General features: G+C 42.6%; 1 protein-coding gene across 4 annotated transcripts in view; it reads left to right on the top strand.

The window, feature by feature from the left end:
• Positions 1-925: 925 nt before the first annotated feature.
• Positions 926-20998, top strand: part of LOC148025255 (uncharacterized) — an 86170-nt gene continuing 66097 nt past the window's right edge. The window contains exons 1-3 of one of the 4 annotated variants that reach the window (XM_087692257.1): positions 926-1045; positions 1132-1217; positions 17149-17198. The gene's annotated coding sequence lies outside the window, so the exon portion shown is untranslated. Of the gene's footprint in view, positions 1218-17148; positions 17199-20998 lie in introns of all 4 variants that reach the window. The other 3 variants (XM_087692255.1, XM_087692254.1, XM_087692256.1) reach the window with 3 other exon arrangements.

The raw sequence follows: 20998 nt of genomic DNA, 5'->3' as shown, positions 1-20998 counted from the left end.
TTATTGGGTAGGGGAGAGATGATAGAAAAGAAATACAAGCCCCACTCATGCTTCAAGAAAAAGTCGAGTCTTCATATCTTGAATACCAAACTCCTTCTCCTTGTGTCACATGGGCTCGGGAGCCTTTTGGTTGGTCCATGATTCCTGAGGTAAAGCTCTCAATAATATATAGAATAGATATAAAAGTAGGGAGTGGCTCTCCAAACTTTGGTCATCCTTCTCATCTATGTCTTGAAGGCACTCTTGAGCATGGGACTCTTCAATTCATCCAATAGTTTTAGGATCCATCTAGAGCTAAGAACTATCAAATGCGAACACCCACAAGCCTTACAGAGTACTTTGTTCCTCCTGATTGACTAGCATCCACATGCATTAATCTCTTGAATAATGTAACTCAGTGGGGCCACTCTTCTCTAGTTTTCCCAAGGGCCATTTACAACCATTCAACCTCATGGGTAGATAGACCAAATTACTCCCAAATTATTGCAAAATCCCTGAAGTTGAGGGAGATGGAGTCCCAAAAGTCTACCCATCTCCTTAGGCATTTAGTTACTATATTGGCAAAGAGGAGAGGGTTCAACATTGCAAGTAGTAAAAAAACCGGCTCTTGGAACTACATAAGAGTACTTCAATATCTTAAGCACAAGGTAAATTTCTAATTGAAATCTTCAAAGTCTCCCGGGGGAATATATTGAAGATCCACTTTATGCGAGCTTCGCCCCAAACTACAGCTGATCGACATGAAAAAAGGGCATGACCATTGCCAATGGTCAACCAAATATGCCTCTCCATTTCGCTCATTTATCATGAAAAGGTCTATTTTGAGACAATTGAATTAAGCAGACATAGCTTTCCAATTAAGTAAAATATGTTTTAAGTAATTAAATAAAACTTGCGGCCCCCACCACGAAGCTCTCGGCTAGGGTACATTCACATTCATCCAGGACCGATGGTTTTTTGGCCCTCCAACAACAGCCCATTCCATTGCGGTTCAATCGGAATGGCAGCGCGCTATCGAAACCTTTGATTCGACACGGAAAGCTCAGCTACGCCCGCTTGCTTAATCAGAACGGTGCCTCATTCCTTTGAATCAACGACTCTAAAGCTTGATTTGTCTCACAATGCATGCAGATTGATAGCATCTCGAGCAAGGCGTTCCGGCTTCAATTGCTTTCAAGCGACCGTCTTTATCGAGACCAACTCAGTAATTACACCAGGTATGATCCGGTTGCTGCATAACGACCATATACACGACTCTTGAGCTTCAAGTCATAAGTGAATTGCATGTCCTTTGCACGATTATTGCTACACCAGTACACATACAGAGACGGACTATTATGGTGTGCAGCTAGTGAAGTTAAGTCAAAGAAGGCATTCCAGAACAGAGAAATGAAAGATAGATTAGAACAGATGAGCATAATAAGTTTGAGATAGACACGAGCTCTTTCATGTTCATTCCTCATGTATTTCCTTTCAAAAGTGCCCTTATGACAATTGATTCTACCATAGGTGGTTGGTACAACATATGTTTTCGACTGGCCAAGACAAAATGCAAGCTTTTCACTAGTGCTCATGTTCTCTTGTGAAGTAATTGCCTCTTTTTTGCTTTCAATCCTTGCATGTTGCCTCATGGGTTTCATGATATCAGAGCAAGTAAGATGCATCTAAGTTGCACATGCTCTTGGGATTGACAGTGTTCTACTAATGGTTCATGGAGCACTACGTGCATGTGGAGTGCTAATAGGTATGCTAGACCCTTAAACTGGACAACTGCAAAGTGTTGGCAAGCCACAAGCATTGCCAATTCTAGATTTACCATGGGAGGAGTTTTTGATGGATTTTGTTACCAGCCTTTAGTATCAAAATGTGAGAAGAAGTGGGAACTTATGAACAGAGACATAAAGATTAAGAGCAAGATGAAAATGATGAAGAAGGCTGATACAACAAAAGCCACTGCATATGTCATAGCGTGAGGTAGAGGTGGCAGTGTTGGGAACAAGAAAATTCAAGTTGAAAGAGTGTGATTGACTGAAGTGGTTGCCCAATTGACAGGATGCCATAATATATGTAAAGAAATGCTCCAACACAAACAGAAACACGAAGTGTACGACAAACACAAAGTGTAGTGTAAAACTCAAGATGAAGAGAACTGAGAAAATGAATGAAGAATGAATGTTGTATGCTGAATATGGTAGAAAGGCACCTCAAACTCATGTCTTGAGGACCAGGATGAAGTTAGCTAAGAGCAGTGTCAGAGATGCTGAGAACAGTTCCAAGAGTGTGTTGTGCCCTTGATAGATCCTAAAACAACTAGTAGTCCACTGGTGTCTGATAATGATGATGGCTGCAAAATGCAGGTCCAACAGCTGAAAATGCAGATCTGATATAGGCAATAATGACCTCAGCACTCCCAGGACATATAGGCAATAATGATATTAGTGTTGAAAGGTGGGGCAACTGCTGGGTGGCCTGCTGGAGTCAAGCATGTAGTGATCAGCAAGCACAGATGCATCTCTCATGCTGACTCTGTGTGTGTGGACATGTGGGCAGCAAGGTGGCCAGTAAAAGATGAAAATGCAGTAGTATGGGTGCTATAAATCAGGTTGCGAGCTGAGAAAGAGGTTGCTAGGTTGAGGAAGACTAAGAAATCAGGTCATGGCGGCAATAGCTAGTAGGTGGTACAGTTCCTCTATCGATGGCGATGTCCTCTAGGTGGGCAGCAACTGTTAGATGGTGAAGATCAGCTGAATAATGATCAACAGCTCCTACAGATGGGGTGTGGACAGCAGTGTGAGGGTGATAGGCTAAGGCTGAAGGCTGAGAGTAATAATGATTGAGAAAGGATGCACTAATAATTGACTCTGTTTATAGAGCATTTTGGTGCATTTTTCCTACTATTCTAAAATAAAGCCATTTAATTAGCATTAAATGCAATTTGGGGCTGTTTTAAGAATAAGCAATTAGGGGTTAATGCACTATAACTATATAATAGTGCAAACTTACCTTATTCATTCTTCGAAAGTGATAAATTACCAAATGTCGAATGATAGCACAGAATATGCCAAGGCCCAAAGATGGGCTGGTCCAAGAGGACAGTGATACAAATAGATAAAGTGAACCAAACTGACCTAAATGACCACGACTAAATAGATCTCCCGATGTAACTCACTAAGATAGTGTAAGATTGACAACTAGGAGATGCCCATGACTATCAGCACCCCCTCTTAGATTTGAGTATGCTTGAGCTCCCAAGGAGCACAAATGAGAAGAAGTGAAGACAATGGAAGAGCCTTCTATAAAGATGTCAACCACTTTGTTCACCGTAGGAAAATTCACTAGCTTGAGGGCTTGATCCAAGATACTCTCTCGTAAAACCTAGATCTTTGTGCCTCATGCGAGCATGAAACATAAGATACTTGGCTATGCCCAAGTGGCTTTCACTGCCACAAAGGACAACTGTAAGTTCTCTCTTAGGAAATCCAATCTCAGTTAACATATGCCTCAGCCAAACAACATTCTAAGCTGCAATTACTCTGTCTCTATAAAAGAATGAATGACAATATGCTATTGCTTGTTGCTCCAAGCATGGCATTTGTATCCAAAGTAAACCTTTTGTGGAACTTGAATATCCAAATCCCAATTTGAATTGGTCCGATGTGTCAAAGAGACCACCTCTCCATGTCAAAAGTAGGTGTAGCGATGGAATCATTGAAGACTATTGTGATAGATTGCACAACATGAGAGAGAATAGAAGAATATGCAAAGGCAGCTTAAAGGTATGCTCAGGAAATGGAATCCAATATTCAAATGTGAGATAGTTGTGTACAAGAGTGAGTCATTGATTGTATGCGCACTGGGACCGACTCCCTCTCTCTAATAAGACTTGCTTTGAAAGATTGCAAGCAATGAATAGTTGTGGGGGAGAGACCCAAGCAATAAATAGGCCAAAACAAGTAAAAAGTTGGCCAGCATAAATAATCATAAAATATGCAGGTCGGCGAGCTAAAATGCCCAATTGTCCATAAATCAGACCCCAATAAATATCGCGTCTTCAGAAAGAAATGAACAATAGTATGTCTAGTCCACAATACATGTATTATGGGAGCACTAGACTGTGCTCGAGAGACTAGACTAGATGCAAGATTTATTACAAGAATTCTAATTTCAAGATAATCCCATGTAGGGGCACAAGATATAATGATAACTTAACAAGATATGGAAAATCCCACAATCGGGGATCGTAGGTATAGACAATAGGACTCGATAGGATACGAAGGATTCCACAAACCGGGACTGTAGGTATGGATACAAGATCTCCCTCGACGGGGATTAACATGATACAAGGCGGTACTAGACAATATCTCGTAGGTGACAAGACATCAGGAGTATACTGGAAGATAAGAGAAGACTAGATACCATGACTAGACAAGAACTAGAATTGGAACTCGAAGTTACTTACTTGGAGGTCTCGACTCCGTGAGCTCTTGAGACTGGCATCGGCAAGACTGAGGAGCTCTATGGCGAGCCCCTCCTTTTATAGGTGTCAGAGGGTGGCTAAAGATCTTCTAGAATGTTCCATGATGACATCATCGATGATGCAAGCGATGATATGGCATATCGTTTAGGAGGTTCTATGATGACATCATCGATGTTGCAGGCAACGATATGGCATATCTCTTAGAAGGTTCAATGATGACATGGCAAGGGTTGTTTGTGACATCACCCCCTCCATCGCATGGTTAACTCAAGGATGTCTTGTTAAGGGTGCGTTCGCATGGGGTGTGGATTCATATGGCATGGGCAAGAATTTAATCTGTACACTTGATCATGACATGTTTGTGGCATCACCCCTTCCTCTAGCGACGAGTTCCATGAAGACAGCTTGGTGGTTTGGTTCAAGTTTCGTTGGATTTCTCTTGTGAAATTCTTTAACTTTGAGATGTGCTCTTTGGAGATATTTCGCAGGTTCCTAAGTGCGATCATGGCATGTTTGTGACATCACCCCCTCCTCTAGCGACGAGTTCCATGAAGAGCAGCTTGGTGGTTTGGTTCAAGTTTCGTTGGATTTCTCTTGTGAAATTCTTTAACTTTGAGAGGTGCTCTTTGGAGATATTCTGTAGGTTCTTAAGTGCGATCATTGATGTTATATCCTTTTCAGTGAGGTATTCCAATCGATCTTGCAAGATCCTCGAGTCTAAGACATGCTTGATCTCAAATTCTTCATGATCTTCAATCTGGACTGGTAGTGAGGGATTCGATCTCTCCCCTCTCAATGGTGAGCTATGGTATGGGTTGAGCAAGGAAACATGGAAGATTGGGTGGATCTTCATGATGCCAGGGAGTTGGTGTCGGTAAGCAATTGGGTTGATCTAGGCTACGATAGTGAAGGGCCCAAATCTCTTGTGGTCTAGCTTGGTGGAGGGCCTTGTTGTTTGGAGGTTATGCTCGAGTAACCATACTTTATGACCGACTTTGTATGCTGATGTTGGAGATGATGTTGGTCTGCATAGTGCTTGTACTGATTCTGAGCCTTTTGGATTTGTTGCTTGAGTTCTTGGTGTATATCTGCTAGGTGTTGAGCTTTATCTTGAGCAGTAGGGTTCTTTATTTGATTGGAGAGATGTATGTCTATCCTTGGATGTTGGCCATAGTTTTCAAAGAAATGAGTTTGCTTGGTAGATGCATGGATACTACTATTATAAGCAAACCCTAGAAAGGGCAAGAGCTCAAACCAATCATTTTGATAGTAGTGATGGTGCAACAGAGATATTGTTCCAAGATTTGATTCACATGTTTTTTTAAAACCATTAATCAGTGGATAACTTAACTTGGACTCTAGGGAAGTTGTAAAGGCTCCTTAAATATGAATTGGGAACTTGTCACGAGGGCGTGAAAATTTGATGCTTTGCTTATGTTTAATTGACATTTGATTAAAGGATTAATCAAATGTGCTATTGAAAGATGCACATGTGTTGCACATGTGAGGTGCAAGCTACTTTCTCACAGTTGAAGGCCGAAGGACCCTGTGATAAAGATGGGTGTCAAAGGCAAAAGTTTTAACAAGTTACACTTATTAGATTCTAGGTGAATTTTGGTGTCAGTTTTTCCCTAGGACCATTAATTGGCCATTAAGTGTTAGTGGTGACATTAGGGACTAGGCATTAATTAATGGATTAATGCTTGTCCAAGGGTCAATTAATGCATGGGACCACTTTGGGTTGCAAATGGCCTAGCCAATTAATTTTTGGATGGGCAAGGTCAATTTTTTGGGCATGGATTAAGGGCTGAATTAATTTTCAGAATTAATTAATCTTGAAAATTAATTAAATGGCTGGAAATTGCTGAAAATGGATTAAGAAAGTTGCCACTTGGCAAAACTTTCCCATGCAAGTGGGGGAAAGGCTAAATAGGGCTGAAGGGAGAGGGAAATTTCGTTTTTTCATTTTGGAGCTGTTGGAAAGAGGTGTTGGACTGTTGCTGCCAGCTTTTGGGGCCATTTCCTAGCCATTGGAGACCATTTTGGTGATGGAGATTGTATATTCTTGACCTTGGGAAGTTGACAATTGCTGCTGATGCACTTTCTCCTGAAGATCAGAGTCTCTGATGCTCCTATTGTTGTTGGTGCATTCGTTTGGGGCTGGTACAGTAGGGCAGCAGCTGCTTTTGATCAGTTCTTCGTGACAAATCTCAAAATTTTCTCTCTCTACAGCATTCTCTCATCTCCTTCAGCCTGTGCTCAGCCATTCTCAGTAATTCTCAGCCATTTGGAGGAGATTTCAGCCCTTTTTGGTGGGCTGATATGTAAATTCTGCGTAAACCCTAATTCACAGCAGAAATTAGGGTTTAGCAGCCACCTTGGGATCCGTGCCAGAGATTGAAGGCTCAAGGGACTGAAACCAGCAGCTGATAATTGAAGATTATCAAGGGATTTCAAGAGCCAGCCCATCTCGAATTGATTTGGGGTAGCATTTGGCCAGCCAAGGGTCAAATTGGAGAAGAACGTCCTGGGTGAAACAAGGGGCAAATGACCCAAAAGGCTTGCTGGACATTTATGACAGCAAGAGCAATTGGTTAGCAGGAGGAGATTGAAGAATCTCAAGTTGTACTCCTTCCAATTGAATGAAAGCTAAAGAAATACCGTAAGGGGCGCCAATTTTGGGGCCAACAAGGTGTCTACTGTCCAAGAATGTTATGGTAAAGTGTGTATTTCATTTTATGTGCATTTATTTATTGCTGTAATTAACTCTTAAATCAGGTTATCACCACCCATTCCAAGAAGGAAGGCTGGTTTCAGAACCTCGATCGTTGATGATGTCGTATGGGAGTTCATGTAATCTAAAAATGTATCTGAGAAAGAGTCTAGCGGTAGCTGCGCGTGTGATGGTCTTGGTGGTAGAGATAATGTGCCATTTTTGTGAACCTATTTATCACAACAAGAATAGAGTCATATTTGTTTGATTTGGGAAGATCTGTTATGAAATCCATGGAGAGAGAAGACCAGGGTTGCGCTGGAATGGGCAATGGTTGCAGGAGGCCATGTGGTTTGTAACGATGTACCTTGGTCCTATTGTAGGTATCACATGATTTTATATATTCCTTAACTTCTTTCCATATCTGGGGCTACCAAAAATCTCTTGAAATAAGCTCTAAGGTCTTATTAACTCCAAAGTGTCCTACTACTTGGGTGTCATGGCATTGTGGGAGTACCTGGAGACTCGGCTTTCCTAGAGGGATGTAAAGTAGTTTCTTATAGTATAATTGTTGTGCCAAGAAATGCACTTAGCCACTTAAATAGTCCCAAAACATGCTTATTTTAGGCTTATTTTAGCCAAAACCCTAAAACGGGAGCGGATCGAGAAAGTTAAGTAGGAGAGGATCTAGAACCCTAATTTTCTATAAATTTGCAGCCAGCCCTCCACTCTTTTACAATCTCATTTTTGCAGGTTTCAGGTGTTACTAGCTTGCTGTCCACACCCTGGTCATGGAGGACATCTCAGCCCTTGCTGTCCATCACTATTCCCTACAGTTTGGCGCTTGTTTCCAGCCCTCCACACGCTGATTGCTGCTGTTTCTGCCTGGCGACTGACTGCTGTTCATCTGTATTGCTGTCGTACAGTCTGCTACGCTAGCAAATTGCTGTGTTTGCAGGCTCCAGCTGCCGCCCTGACAGTTTTCTCTCGTCTGCAGTCGCTGCAGTCTTTCTTTCTCCTATAGGCTGCCCTGCTTGCGTTTTGTCTTTCTCTCTCTTGTAGGCTTCGTTTTTAGTCTTTCTCTCTTCTATAGGCTATCTTGTCTGCGTTTTTAATCTCTCTCTTGCAAGCTCCGTTTTTAGTCTTTCTCTCTTCTCACTGTTGTCTGCATCAGATCCAGCTTCTCACTGCTGTGTTTGCTGGTGTTTGACATCCGGAGGCTGCCTTGCTGTGATTTGGGATCCGTTCGGAGTACGACACACTCTTCAGCTCATTACCCCTGCCTTGATCCTAGAGATACAGGAGTTCGAGGTTCAGTATTCATTCACTGCATAGTGTGTTTGCTGCATGAGCATCGTATTATTAGTAGTCATATCATTTCATTTATTCACTGTGTTCATTGTCTCTGAGTTACTCTAATCCTAACCCTAATTGTGTTCTTTTTATCATCTGTGCTTTGTCGTACGGTTTTTGTTTATGTTTCTGTGTTAGGGTATTTTTCTTTACATGGTATCAGAGCCTGGTACTCTCTGAGAAACCTAGGTCTTTGATCTGAAAGCTCTTCGCAAGAAGCAAGAACAACAGTAGGTTCAAACGACTTCGAACACATTAACACTGATTCAGTCTCCAGATCAGCCTATGCCGAGAACCGAGCGAGAGTGGGCCGATCAGCTTGCTCCACAAAGTTTCGACATGGTGGGAGAAACATCTGAGTACATGGAAGAAAAGATAGGCAAGCGGACCTCTAAGGAAGTCTATGTGGAGCAGCCACCGGGCTTTCCCTCAGGGAACCCTAGGGATGCGGTATTCCGCTTGCAGAAAGCTCTTTATGGGTTGAAGCAAGCGCCGGGGTCTTGGTTCCATAGAATGGATGAGTTCTTATAGACTCATGGATACCATTCTACCCCTTATGACCGGAACTTATATGTTTAATCCACTCCAAAGGGGGTTAGCTATATCTTGCTATATGTTGATGACTTACTCATCACAGGTTCAGATTCTGCTGCCATAGCGGAAATTAAGGCTAAGCTTAAAGCTACATTTGAAATGACAGACCTTGGTTTGTTGTCTTATTTTTTGGGGATAGAGGTAGTTCATTCTAGAGGATGTATTTTTGTGTCATAGCAGAAGTATGCACTTCAGCTTGTGGAACAATACACTTCGGATCAGACACGACCAGTTGCCACGCCTATTGATCCTACTGTCCACTTGTCGAAGGATACCCTAGGACAGCCCTTCAATACATACACCTATCGTTCTGTTGTAGGAAAACTTCTTTGGCTAATTCACACTAGGCCAGATTTAGCTTACTCAGTTAGTATACTTAGTCAGTATTTCACAGCACCTAGGATGTCACATTGGATTGCATGTCTTCGTGTGTTGCGTTATTTGCGGTGTACTTTTTCTTATGGCTTGACATATGGTTCTGGTTTATGTTTGCAAGGGTACACTGATTCTGATTAGGCAAGAGATCCTGACACCCGGTGTTCCCATGGCGGCTACCTCTTTACCTTGGGCACGGCTCCTGTTTCTTGGTCTAGCCATAAGCAAGAGACGGTGGCAGCTTCCACGGCCGAGGCTGAGTATCGGGCTCTCTTCGATGGCACCACCGAGGCCATCTATCTGAGGAGTTTATTAGCGGCGCTTCATTTTCCATGTGACTCTCCCACAGTTGTCTACTGCGACAGCCAGAGTGCCATTGCCCTTGCGGGCAATCCGATCATCACACCACGGACACGACTGAAGGAAAGCGAAAATGCCCAAGTGGTGTGCGTAACGAGAATGGAGTGTGTTCAGTAGTAGAGAGTGCAGAGAGAGTAGAGACTTAAGTTGGGTGTGTACCAGTGTGGCACACACAAAGAATGAAAGAATGTATTTATGTTTTAGGGTACGGTACATTTACACCCGTAAGGGTGCGGTCACATGTACAAGTAAAATATATACACGGGAAGTGTAGCGAAGGGCCTTTACACCCAACGACCATCATCCAGAACTTGTCTGATAAAGTGGTACCGTACATCAATAGGTTTAGTACGTGCATGAAACATGGCATTCTTAGCTAGACATATAGCACTCTGGCTATCACATCCAAGTATAGGTGTTTTGGTGGGCAGCCCAAAATCCTTGACCAAGCGACCAAGCCAAACAGCTTCTTTCGAAGCTTCAGTGGCTGAAATATATTCAGCCTCAGTGGTAGAAAGTGCTACTATCTTTTGCAATCTAGAGCACCAAGAAACTGCCCCTCCAGTCAAGGTAAATATATACCCACTAGTAGACTTGCGAGTATCCAAGTCACCTGCCATGTCTGCATCACAATATCCCTGCAGATCTAATGTACCCTTTCCATAGCAAATACATTGTCTTTGTGTGCCCTTAAGGTATCGAAAGATGCATTTCACTGCCTCCCAATGTGCTTTGCCAAGGTTCGACATAAACCTGCTCACAATTCCCATTGCATGAGCAATGTCAGGTCTAGTGGCAACCATAGCATACATGAGTGATCCACAAGCTGAAGCATAAGGAATACCCTTCATAGAGTTGGCTGCCATGTCATCTTTTGGTCAATCAGCTTTGCTAAGCTTAAGGTATGGTGGTAATGAAACACCAAGTGACTTAGCATCTATCATAGAGAAATGATCAAGCACTTTGTTGATGTACTTTTCTTGTGAGAGAAATAAGAGCTTCTGCTCTCTATCTCTCATCACACGCATGCCGAAAATATGTTCAGCTGCACCCAAGTCCTTCATGGAAAAGGCTGAATTCAGCTGTCTTTTCAATGCATTAACTTGGCTCTTATGCTTACCAACAATAAGCATATCATCCACATAAAGCACAAGGATAATAAGGCTTCCATCATCAGTCTTCTTTGTGTATAAGCAGTGATCTGCATTGCTTCTTTTAAACCCATGTGAGAGCATGAAGGCATCAAACTTCTTATACCACTGTCTAGGAGCCTGTTTTAAACCATACAATCTTCTCTTAAGCTTGCACACCAAATGCTCCTTTCCTGGCATAACAAAGCCCTTTGGCTGTTTCATATACAGCTCTTCTTCTAAATTACCATGCAGGAATGCAGTTCTAACATCCATTTGATCAAGTTCAAGATCCATAGATGCAACAATAGCAAACAATACCCGAAGAGTGGTCATTTTGACAAGAGGTGAAAAGACTTTTTGAAAGTCAATCCCCTCTTTCTGAGTATAACCCTTAGCCACAAGCCTGGCTTTGTATTTGGGTTTGCCATCCACACATTTGATTTTGTAGACCCACTTGTTAGGAATAGCTTTCCTATCTTTGGGCAATGAAACCAAATCCCAAGTATCATTCTGATACAATGACTTCATTTCTTCCTGCATAGCTTGCTCCCACTTTTTCTTTAACTCACATGACAATGCCTCTTTATATGTAAGAGGCTCACCCTCATCTGTGAGTAAAATGCAGTCCAAAGAGGGATCAAGCCTCTGTTTGGGTCTCCTGACACATGTAGACCTTCTCACCCAATGATCTGTGTTATCAGGCAATGGATCTACATCCAAAGGAATGTCAATAACCTCATTATTTGGCTGCTGAACTGCATTTTCAGGTTGCTGTATGGAGCCCCGAGAGGAACACCAAGGAAAAGGAAATTCTCTTGTAAGAAAATCTATCTTGTAACACCAACAAGCTTATTTATCATGTTTCATATGATCACAATGAAAAAAAGAACACCAGGCACAACAAATCTTCATACAGCATTATGTAGATCTCCCACGGATTTGATAGAATCAACCATATTCTTCAATATCTTCACAAAATCCATCAATAGAACAAAGAAAGCAAAGGAATACACCATCTTTGAATGGAAATACATCACATAGTATTCATCTTCAATATCTTCATAGTCTTCTCTCTCAATCTCTCATATACAATCACTCTGTTTTAGTAGAATTGGCTATCTCTGACTCTCTCTCTCTCTCTCCATCAATAATACATCATATCCTCACTACAATCTCTCAAAATCACTCTCAATAATCCTTCTTAGGTCGTGGATACCCCTCCCAAGAGGTATGTCTGATATGAAGGGTCACCAGAACCACTACAGTGTCCTTTCATAGCTCACTACTGTCACTTCACTCTAGTCTTCACTTGAGTCTTTGGCAGCTACTTCTTCCACTTCTTTCAGCTCTTTTGCACTTGTATTCACCTCTTTCCAAGGCTAGAAAACTTTCCCAAGCTACACTCTCATCCATCAGAACACTTACAGAAGCATACAGAACAGTCACAGAACAGTACCAGAACAACTACAGTACAGAACAGAACAGAACAGAACAGAGACAGAGGCTCTACAGAAGACCTACAGAAGGTTACAAAAGGTCATCAAAACCACATAACTCATTCTCAAACCATTCAAAACTCTCACAAACCATTCAATAAACTTTCACAATATCTCAATCTTCATCAATCAATACTCCATCCCTCCTTACAGAAGACAATCAGAACAAAACAGAGCAAAACAGAGCAAAACAGAAGGTATACAGAACCAATTAGAACTTATCAGAACATCACAGAATCACTAATAAACATCATGAACTTCCAAAACACAATCAATATCATCCAAAACACTCTCAAACCACTTCCAAATCAATCAATCATCTCATAAAATCAACCATTCAGCTCTAAAAAACAACAAAAATCAGCCAAAAAACAAGTCATTTCAACACTCAACATATCCCCACACTTAATAAGGAAGCGTCCTCGCAACCCAGGAAAAAGGGAATACAAGTTCAGGGAAAAGCTCAACTTTGATCGTCAATATCTCCTAAAAAAGAATCCATTCACCACGACCCCAACTTATGACCTGTTTCTGATATAAAAATACAAAGAAAGGAAAACCCTTTATACATTAACACCTCTTATCAAACTAAAAATCACAACAAATGTGTAAAGGATATAAAAGTTTTCTTCTTCTTCATCTGCATCTGCGTCAATTCTCCATCCACGAACCCAGCACCACAATTCTCCAAAACGTAGCTCGTACACGAAATTCAATAGGAAACCACCACGTTGATTTGACATAAATGAAGTCACAACACAAACACTAATACACAATACAACCATCTGAATGACTCCTCCAAAAAGAGAGTTTTTCATTAAAAAGCATCTACCATACATTGGAAAGGTATCAATGAAGATGATCCCTCTTAAAAGATTGATGTTGTCGGAAACGATCCATAGACAAGGATTCATCTACAAAGGTTTTGGGAGGATTTTGAAAAAAATTGGAGACAGCACATCCTTTTCAACAGGACCAAGTATCTGCTAGGCAAACAAAGGGCATGAAAATACAATATATCCAGCTGCTGGGAATCAATGCTCACATTGACATTCATGCACAACTTTGGAATAGGCTTGGAATCATTATGAGAGTGCCTATGCATATACGCCAGGTACCAAGCAAAGTGAGCAGTTAATCTCACTGAGGGATCTGCAGACTGTGAATACTGCTGGGCAAAATGAACATAGTTCTGATAAGCTTGACTGGAAGCTGTCCATTCTCCTGGAATGACTGGCCAATTAATCTGCGGTCCTGTAAGGCAATCATCCGAACTTCATCCCCTTCTTCTGGAAATCTGATCATCAAACCCGTCACAGTCACTAACCAACTGAGGTGGTTGAGATATAGAAGTGTTAGGAGAGGGTAGTGGAATAAGGAAGAGTGGATGAAGTGAGGGATAGGAAAAATCATAAAAAGAAGAAAAGGTTAAAGAAGGAGTGGCAGAAATTTGTAAGGAATCACTAAGGAACGGTGTTAACTGATAAATAGGAAATGTGGAGGGTACATTAATGGAGGGAGAAGGACAGGGTGGAGAAGGGGAAAATACCCTATCCTCAATAAAGGAATAGTAAGTGAAAATGGAAATTTGAGAGAAAGATGAAGGTTGAAAAAGAAGAGGTAAAATAGTTGTGGAATTAGATTGACAAAGGGAAAGATATATAGCATAGCGGTGAGCCATTTGTTGGTAATAGAGGAGGGTAGGAACAGAAGGTCCCAGAAGAGATCGTCTATGATAGGCATCAAAGAAGGTAGCATCAAACGGATTATGCTTTGAAAGATAGGCTAAGAGATCCATCCTCAGTTGATTAGTACTCTGGGCAAAGGTAGGAGCTGTGTTTTGTCTTTGATTGAGGATGACAGAATCAATCATGGGATGCCACGAATTATCATGACAATCAACTACTTTGGAGGAATAACTTTGAAACATATCAGCTATGCGCAACTCCAAATGATTGACATACAAAACAGCTTGTAAGACCACATCTCCCACATACCATGCCATATCCACCTCATCTGGAATTAACAAGTCTCCTCGTAGATACATGTATGACATCAACATGGTATCTGGCGTGACAGAATCTTCAAAGACCATTCTGACTACCTCTGTCAACAACTCAGCAGACCAAGTCCCACTCCATCCATCCTCTGGAAAAGGTAAATCCATCGTGGAAAGCTTCATGTAGAAGACTAACTTTTGTAAGTGGTAGTGGACAAAGAAAGAATGGTTTGATAGAACATATTCCTGAAACTGCTCAAAGGTAGACCATAACAGGTCCATTCAGGACTGCAATCTTTCCACTTTATCTTGGAATAGAGGGCACAAAGTAGCCTGTCTCTGAAGAGTAGCCAAGTCCTGCTGTGAAAGAGAAGGAATCAATGGAACATTAGGGCTTGGAGGAACAGAGCGGGACTTCGCAAGTTGATCTTGCAACTGTTGGATTTGGAAGGCTTGGTTGGCCACTGTGTCATTAGCAGTCTGTAAAGCTGAAAGTTTGTCATCTAAGATAGCTTGAAACTCCTGTGCTTCTCTGGACATCCTCTTCTTCTCGTCTGAAAGGCTAGTAACCTGGGATTGAGCCTCGAGTAACTGGGTCTTCAAAGAAGAAATCTCATCGCTTTGGGTGGCAACCAGTTGGGTTTGCTATTCCATTTGCTTAAATAAATATGCTAGAGTATCCTTAGCAGAAGCTAACTCAGATGTTGCCTTATGCAACTGGTCCTTAGACTGCATGAGCTCTTCATAAAAGGACGCGTACAGCTGTTGAACACAGGCTGTCACGGACAACTCAATGGAGCTCTGAATATCCTTACAGAGGAAAGGAATCGCATCTCCTGAGACTAGATTGTTCAGGGAGGGAACTGAGATGTCCAATGATCCTTCTCGATGTGCTCTGAATAGGTTAGTACAAGTGAGAAACCCAGGAAGATCACTGCCAGAGGTAGTAGGGATGGGTACTGAAGGAAGTACGGAAGGAGCTTTATCCGCTACCCTCTTCAAGCGTTTGCGCTGAATGACCAAGGGAGGCGGAGAATCATCATCCTCTATGTCAATGGGTTCTGACTCATCTGAAGGTGGAGGAGGAGGTATTGGATCTGATGGAGGAGGTGGAGGCACAGTCTTCTATAAACCTGAATAGGTCAAGAAGGCAGACAAATATGATCCATATGTGACATTGGTAACATTACCCCTGGTGACTTTGACGAAATGCTGATCCATTTTAGTGAGGAGGTAAGTGCTCAAATCAATAGCAACTCCTTTCAACACCATCCTGGAAGCTGTGAAAAGCTCTTTGGATAAATACTGGGATGGCGTTTTGGCAGGCATAAACCTGTCCTGAAGAAACTGACAGATCGTCTTCCATACGGGATCAATGATCATAGAAAAGGAAACTCCTGAAGAGTTGATCACCTTCTTAACATCCAGCATTTCCCTTGTCTGCTTTTGCAACAGCTTCAGAATCTCTTCATTAGAGAAGAGCTGACGTGTGGTCACAAAAGGTTCACCTTTGAAGGGTAGAGACAGAGCCTTCCCTAAGCCTCGAGGTGTCAAAGTCATAGAAATGCCCTAGACTAATTCTGTCTTCTTACTGTAAGAGGCCAGAAACTCATCACATAACGACGGATCCTCTGGAAGCAAGGGGAAAGAAGTAGCCACAAAAGCAGCAAGGCCCGCCTTCGTGAGAGGCTCAAAAGTAAGTAGGGAAGAGTAATCCCTACTAACTAGTGGGACGTACTGGATAGGGGGAGGAGCATGAGAAGGCGCCATTCAGATGGTTACACACATACCACAAACACAGACAATCAAGGAGAATGCCTGGAAAGCAACAAGCAAAAAACCAAGGATAAGAGAACAACCAAACAAGAAAACGTGACTCGACCAACTAACCCCAAGCAAACCACATCCTAGAAAAAATTCGACATGACCTTGAGACAAATGCAACCGAAAGCTTCATGCGATGCATCAGACAAACACCCAGAACCCCGTAACAGGCAATAAAAGAAAAAAAACTGCATACCGTATCCGTAACCGTAACAAAGACAGTAAACCAAAACAATACCATATCCGACACATATCAACACTACATCATTGATAAAACGCTAAGGACTGCGTATACCCATCCCACGAAACGGCTCATTAAAAAGGGGAAGTAAGTGCAGTGAGGGGGAATTAATTTAATGAATGGTTCATTTTAATAAATTATTAAGAATGGGTGAATTTTTATTAGGTGATAAACCTTAGCAAGAAAACGGCGGTTCCTTATTATAAATTAAAATACCAATTATTAGGTTAAAACAATGCTTTTATTCGAATCCCGACTTCGATACTCGACTGGGTCTCTAAATGCAAATTCATTGATTACAAATTAAAGTGATGTGGAGCGTTTTTTTGCCAGCGCGTGCTCATGTGACGGCTGGTTCATTTTAATTAAAAATTAAAGTGCCTCTGTAGCGCACGTAGCGCGTGCTAAGTGAACGGCTGGTTAATTTTAATTAAAAAGTATGTGTGTGTTGAGCGCGAATACGCGTGGAAACTGTGGGTGAATTAAAGAGTTCATTTTAACAATTAATTTGTGATTAAGGGGGAAATGAAAATAAATAAAACACATAAAATAAATACCTGGAAGGGGTGTGTATGTAATGCAGAAATGCGCACGGAAGAGTCCCCCAAAAGAAGTGAATCCAGTAAAGGAAAGGTAAAGACCACTGACGAAACAACAAGGACAACACCTTAGCGGATGTGTTGATTCGGTTTGTGTTGGTTTTTTAATTAATTTTTTTTAAAGTTGTGATTATTTATGGTTAGTTATGTTGTTTGTGTGGTTATTATGGGTTGTGGATGTGTTTTGTTGTTTTTTTTAAAAATTTGTGTAGGTTTAGTTGTTGGTGTTGGTTTTTGTGTTTTTAAAAAAAAATAAGAATAAAAATAATAATAGGGAAATTAAGATAAACAACATAGGAATATGGAGGAAATATCCACAATGGGGTCTAGGCAAATAAAATAGAGAGTGTGAAGGGAAATTCCCGTTTGTTGGGTTGTTAGTGTGTTGTTCTTTAAAAAAAAAAAAAAACAATAGGGGTACCATGTATGATAATTTTTTAAAGTGAAAAATAAATGAAAAATGGTCAAGGGAGGTGAGGGAAATTTTTAAGAATTTTTTAAAGAAAATTTTTACTATTTTTAAATGAATTTTCTACATTTGTTGGCAATTTGGGGGTTAAATTAGGAAATGTGTAATTTTCAGAAAATTTAGGGTGGGTAATTTCCAGCGGACAAACTCCCAAAAATTGGCAAAAAACAAAAGGAAATTTTAGAAATTTTTCTGAATTATTTTGATGGGAAAATTAATTTAGAAATTAATTAAATCATATAAATCATGTTAATCAGATAAATCAGTTAGAAGTAAGTCAGTTAAGTCTGGTTAGAGTGGGTAAGTCATGGCAGTCTGCCCAAGTCTATTCAAGTGAGGTTAGTCAAGTTGGATAAGTCAGATAAGTCCAGTTAGTAGAAACTAACCTAAAAGGGGTTAGGTAACCTAATGTGGGTTAGGGTTAGGGTTAGGGTTAGTGCTCCTAGTTAGGGTTAGGGTTAGGGTTAGTGGGATCCTAGTTAGGGTTAGGGTTAGGGTTAGTGGGATCCTAACCCTAGTTAGATTAGGAGGAATCCTAACCCTAGTTAGGTTAAGTTAACTCTAATGGGGTTAGGGTAACTAAAGGGGGTTTAGTTAGGTTAGTTTTTAGCTTGAGTTAAGTTAGAGGTTAACTGAAGTTAAGTTAGTTGTTAACCTAACCTAGGTTAGTGTTAACTTAACTTAGGTTAGTGGCTAACGTAACTGAGGTTAGTGGCTAACCTGGGTGTGGTTAGAGGAGGAGGAGGTGGAGGTGGTGGGGGAGGTGGAGGTGGAGGAGGAGAGGAGGAGGGGGAGGAGGGAGAAGGTTGGTGGCGAAGGCGGTGGCTCTGCGTTGGGCGCGGCGGCGCAACGGCGGGGGCAGCGACGGCGCGGCGTCATCGGGACGCGGCTTCAGGCGGCGGCAAGCGCCGGGCGGCGAGGGAAACGGCGACCTGCTGCGACGGCGGGGGTGGCGGCCTGCTACGACGGCGGCCTCCTGCTGCGACGAGGCGGCAGCCTGCTACGACGGCGGGGGCGGAACAGAGGGAAAGGAGGGGAAGGAGAAGGGGAGGAAGAGGAGGAGGGAGAAGAGGAGAAGGTGGGGGAAGGGAGGAAAGAAGATGGAGGAGAGGGAGGTGAGGAGAGAAGACGCAGGGATAGGCGGTTGGGGTGGGGGGGGTTGTGTAGGTGTTGGAAGGGATGGGCAGGGGTAGGGGTGGGGGAAAATGGGCAGGGTGGGGGTGGGCAGGGGCCCAAGTGGGGTGGGGGGTGCCCAAGGAAAGGGTAGGGGTGGGAGAGGGTAGGGTAGGGTAGGGGGTGCCCAAGGAAAGGGACGCGTACCCCCGTCTCGCGCACGTGTGCGGGGCGGGGTAAAAAAATTTGCCGTGACGGAATTGAAATGGCGCCGGAACGTCGCGACGGGGTACATGGAGGCGATCATGGCGCGTGAAGACGCGTAAAATCGAAAAAGGGCGCGTTCACGCGCAATACGGGCGCGCGAATACACGTAAAAAAATAGAGAAAAATTAATGACTCCCAATCCGGACGTCAAAACGAAATAGAGTAAAAACAAAAAGTGGGCAGGACGACAGGGGGAAAACAAGAAAAATATATGACAGAGGTTTCGGGAGGGAGAAAGGGTGGTCACATGCAAAAAACCCAAAAAACGAACCAAAAACGCAAGTAAAAATTAATATCGAAAAATCCGTGCATCGGAATGAGGCGCAAAAAAAAAGGAAAACTGTGTAGAAAGACGTGTCCGACAATCCTATCACATCAAAACATAATTCCAACGGAGATAAGACGCGTTCACATGGAAAAAACCCAAAAAACAAACCCGAAAATGGGATCGGAAATTAACATCGGACGAACCGTGCGCCGGAATGACATGCAGTAAGAAGGAAAAATGTCCGCAGGAAGGAGTGGCACAGGGTTATCACCTTAAACCGCAGTTCCGGTGGAAGTAGGAGGGGTTCACATGCGAAAAACTCCAAAAATACTCCCAAAAACTCATTGAAAAATTAATAAGTAAAAATCCGGAAGTCGAAAGAGGAGGGAGGAAAAAGGAAAAAGGTGGGGGAAGACACGGGAGTCACGGTAGTCAAATCAAATTGGAATTCCGATGCAAACAGGGTAGGTGCACATGGAAAAATGGCAAAAATACGCACGAAAAAGGTGTAAGAAAAACCCAGAAAATTAAGAATGGACAAACTGTGTATCCGAATGACACGGAATAAAAAGGAAAAATGTCAGGGGAAAAGTGGTGGTCAGGGCTATGATGTCAGAGTATGCTTCCGGAGCAAGCAAAGCACGTTCACATGGGAAACCGACTAAATTACACAAAATGCTTCAAAAATTAATAACTCGAAAACCGTGCACCGGAATAGGGGTAGGTAAAAAGGAAAATGGTCAGTTCAACGGGAGGAACAGGGCTATAAGGTTGGATTTGGACTTCGGTGAACGTAGGGTGCATTCACATGATAGGACCTCAAAATCAAGGAATAACAAAAAACTGCAAGGGAACAGCCCCAAAGATGGGTGGAACATAACCGGATGGGTGGGAAGGGATCCCATTAGGGTAAAAACAAGGCATGGCAAACATGCATGAGCAGGTTAAGGCATATGCAGAGGGGTATACAATGTAGACGCGCAGGGACGCGTCCCCACACTTAAGACCGTAACGGATAGGGTTAACCGAGCAACAGGGACCTAGGACCACACCACAGACCATCCACTAACGTCCCCACACTTAAAACATGAACGTCACGAAGAAACCAAAGTGGGAGGGTTAGAAAAACTTGGCCCATTTTGTCAAGAAGCAAGGTTGAGTGTCGATGGCACGTCCAGTGTTGTTGTCGGCGCTGGAGGGACCAAGGTATCTTCTCGGCACACGTTCGTCATGGCAGGTACCACGCGGCAGCACCCAGGGAGGTAGCTGATGGAAGGAATCACAGGAAATTTGTCGATGATGAGGGATATTGCACTCAACTCACAGTCACTCAAGTGGAATGAAAGAACAGTCACTCGCCCCATGACTAATATTACTCCAAGAAGAATGATGGAACCCCATATCTCATACCCGGTTGAGGAATCGACAAGGAAATGGTGCAGAGTTGTATGCCAGGGTGCACAGTTGATGGTGCTTTAGTGTGTCCAACCCGTCTGGCATAGGTGCAAGAAGCAAGGCAAGGGAGCCTTACAGTGTGGTGGACAGAACAGGGTGATGTGTCTTGTGGTAACGAGAAAGACCCATCCCGTGGGTGTATAGGGAAACGGGAACATACCTGACTCTAAGTGTCGTAACGTCCCTCAATCTCACCTCTCGGTAATTGATTGAAGAAACTCCAGTCACACTCAACCCACCCTCTGTCTCACGCTCGGTTGAT

This window comes from Lygodium microphyllum, chromosome 14 (assembly GCF_053477565.2).
Source record: "Lygodium microphyllum isolate KBCC chromosome 14, Lygodium_microphyllum_v1.1.10, whole genome shotgun sequence".
NCBI lineage: Eukaryota > Viridiplantae > Streptophyta > Polypodiopsida > Schizaeales > Lygodiaceae > Lygodium > Lygodium microphyllum.
This window is presented reverse-complemented; position numbering and strand designations above follow the sequence as displayed.